Here is a 3,541-nt window from a genome sequence, read left to right as displayed (position 1 = left end):
GAAAGGGATCAAAAGACAGCAGTTCTGGTGATGACATAACAGATTTTGAAGTCACACTTTCTGTGACACGGCAGTGGCCGCACCTGTGCTCTTGTCACAATGGAGCTTGTCTCCAACAGCTAATCATGCCTTCGTCCAACTGTGCCCCTCAGTACAGTGAGCGGAAACAACTCGTCTCATTAAAGGCTAAGTCCCCTGTGCCCGCGGTTCCATGCCAGGCAGTTCTCAGGTATTGCTCAGCATCTGTAACAACGCGTTGGATGCTTATTGTTGTGCCCGGCTTGGCAGACGGGGAGGTTAGGTACCGGCCCAGTGTCTCCGGGCTGTAAGCGAGGCTGGGACTTGAAACTCTCTGGAGCCAGGCCTCTGCTTCTACACATCAGGCCCCATGGCCCACCAACTAGATGGGGTGGCTTGTGAATGACGCTTTTATGGGAGGAATTATGACCCACCCCTTTCCCTAAAGGAAAGATACTTGAAGTCCTAACCCCCCAGTCCCTCAGAATGTGCCCTTGTTTGGGAACAAGGTCATTGCAGATGTAATCAGTTCAGATGTGGTCATACCAGGTGGCTGGTGGCATCAGAAGCAAAGAGACACAGGCCACAGGGCAGACGGGCATGTGACGAGGCAGAGGCTGGAGTCCTGCAGCTGCAATCCTAGGACCATGGGTGGCCGGCCACCAGCCCCAGCTAGAAAAAGGCAAGGCAGGATCTTCCACTACGGGGTTCAGACTGGGCAGGCCCTAGTGACACCTGGACGTGGACTCACAGCATCCAGAATGGTGAGGCCACACATTCCTGCCGTTAAGCCACCCCGTTTCTGATACTTTGTTACAGCAGACTTAGGAAACCAATACTGTAGCTAATTCTTTTATTCTCTCCTGGGAAATATTTTTTCTCACAGGCCTAAGTACTGCAGGCAGTCAACTCCCCAGCTTTGGACCCAACTCTCAGCTCCTCCAGCATGAGTCAGCCCAGCCTACACGTCTCCCTCACAAGCCATTGCCCACCATATCCTGGGGCAGAGGTGAAGACAAACATTGCCAATTTAAAATAGAAAACAAATATTCGGTCATCGTTTTGCATGAAAACAAAACACAGCTTTTGTTTTCAACCTGACAGGGAAGAAATGGAACTTCCTTAGAGGGGCTCCTTCAGCTGGAAGCAGCAGGGAACTGTGCCTCTGAGCTGGCACCAAGCTGCCAACAGCTGGCGAGGCCCCAGGGTGCCGAGACTGGCATCGTGGAGAGTACGAGAGAAGCACGTTCCCAGAGACCCATCAGAAACTGGACCATGTTGCCGTCTTCTCTGGGCAGGGGCCATGTAGGGGCCGTTTGTTCAGCTGCCCTCCTTGGCAGATAAGCTCACCCAGGAATGCTCCCTGCAGTAGGTGACACTGTTCATGGCGGTGTGTGTGGGGATGGGGGCGGGGGGGGGGGGCGGATTTATCCATGACAGGTGTCAGGCATCACAAACTGTCGGGGGAAAAGCTAGCAAAAAAGTCATGCTACTATGAACTAGCTCTATTTTGTATTTCAAGAATTGGCCAAGCCCACTTTCACAGGCTGATGCCAAGCCCCACTTGTCAGAGCTGCAGAAAGGCTACCAGCTGTCCTCTGGCTTTCGGCAGCTAATATTCTGAAATGTTCTGGTTTCGTGGTGCTCAATGGTCAAAAATAAGTGTCCAGGAGGTTCAAACACAACAGTGAGGCCTCTTTTGCCATAAGAGGCATCCATCCATCCATCCATCCATTTATTCATTCATTCATTCATTCATTCAGCATCTGTTGAGTGCCCAGCCCTGTCCATTACCGTGTGCCCAGAAGAAAGGAGCTGGCAGCAACAGTGGGCAGGGACTAGGGGTACAGTTGGCTTGAAACTGCCTGGACAGGGGCTTCATGCTCTTACCTTCTTCCATGTCCTATCCTACTGCCCCTGCCCTCCAGTTCCTGGCAAGGAACAGTGCCAGCAACGACACCCCATTTGGCTGGGAGCAGAAGTGCTAAGTGCAGCCCCCGGTGCCGGGGTCACTCATGGTCCCTCCAGGCAGTCACTTCTGTTCTTTTCCAGCACAGATTTGATGACTTCTGAATGCATCTGTGACTCCGCATGCAAGCGACAGTGTCTTACTCCTCACCTTACTTGACATCTCAGCATCTGACACAGCTCATCAACTCCCACCTTCTTCAACTATTTTTTTTCTTGGCTCCTAAACCACCACATTTCTGGCTTTGCTTCTCCGTCAGCGGCTCCGCTAGCAGTTGTCCTCCTCTTGAACTTGGCATCAGTTCCCAGACCTTCACAGTGTAATCGCCCCTGAGGGACCTCAAGCTGTCCTGTGGCTTAAGTACTTATCTACATCCAAATTTCCCCGTTTATAGCACAAGCCCTAACCTTTCCCTTCAACTCCAAGCTTACAGAATCACTTGGGCATTGCACTAGTTATCCATTACTGTGTAACTAATTGCCTCCAAATCTAGCAGCTTAAAATAACGAACATTAGCTGTTTCCATGCCCAGCGCAGCCATGGCGCGTGGCCCCGAGAAGCATGTGAAGCACGTAGCGGCAGCAGAGCACTGGATGTGGATAAACTGACGGGGCTGTGTGCTCCTCGTCCATCCACCGCAAGCTGAGGGAACGTCTCCCTCCCCTCATTTCCCTAAGGAGCAGGCGGAATATGCCCTTACGGGGAATGAAGTAGCGAAGGGCGGATGCAGCCTTTGTTGAGATTGACAGCAAGGTCTGAACTGGTGTCACCCACCCTGCTACTGTGACAGATGTCATCAGATCGACAGGACCGGAGAGAACTTCCATCTGATCTGTGACACCAAGGGTAACTTTGTTGTTCATCGCATTACACCTGTAGAGGCCAAGTACGAGTCGTGCAAGGTGAGACAACCTTCGTGGGCACAAAAGGAATCCCCGTCTCGTGACCCATGATGCTCGCACATCCGCTGCCCTGGTCCCCTCATCAAGGTGAACGGCACCATTCAGATGGGTTTAGAGACCGGCAGAATTACTGATTTCATCAAGTCGGACACCGGTAACCTGTGCCTGGGGACCCGAGGTGCCACCCTGAGAACTGGTGTGATCACCAACAGAGACACACTGGTTCTTTCGATGTAGTTCACATGAAAGATGCCAATGGAAACAGCTTTGCCACCGGCTCTCGAACATTTGTTATTGGCAAAGGCGACAAACCGTGGATATCTTTTCCCCGTGGAAAGGGTGTCTGCCTCACCATTGCTGACGAGACAAGAGACGCAGCCACACAGAGCAGTGGGTGTAGTGGTCTCCAGGTGATGTGACTGGAAGAGTCTTCGTCCCCAGTTGAAGATAACACAGCATTAAAAGAACATAAAACATTATCTCACAGTTTTGAGGGTCGGCAATCCAGGAGCAGCTTCACTGAGTAATTCTGGCTCAAGGGCCCTCAGAAGGCTGCAGTCTCTGGAGCCTGGGGGGTCAGGGGGGTCAGGAGGGCGGGGCATCCACTTCCAAGCTCAGGAGCCCTGAATTCCTGACCACATGAACCTCTCCC

General features: G+C 52.3%; 1 pseudogene; it reads left to right on the top strand.

The window, feature by feature from the left end:
- Positions 1–2,409: 2,409 nt before the first annotated feature.
- On the top strand, positions 2,410–3,319 carry LOC109447102 (small ribosomal subunit protein eS4, X isoform; annotated as a pseudogene).
- Positions 3,320–3,541: the final 222 nt, after the last annotated feature.

The sequence above is a fragment of the Rhinolophus sinicus genome, linkage group LG01 (assembly GCF_036562045.2).
Source record: "Rhinolophus sinicus isolate RSC01 linkage group LG01, ASM3656204v1, whole genome shotgun sequence".
NCBI classification, from domain to species: domain Eukaryota; kingdom Metazoa; phylum Chordata; class Mammalia; order Chiroptera; family Rhinolophidae; genus Rhinolophus; species Rhinolophus sinicus.
The sequence above is the reverse complement of the archived record's forward strand: the minus strand, read 5'-3'. Positions and strand labels throughout refer to the sequence as shown.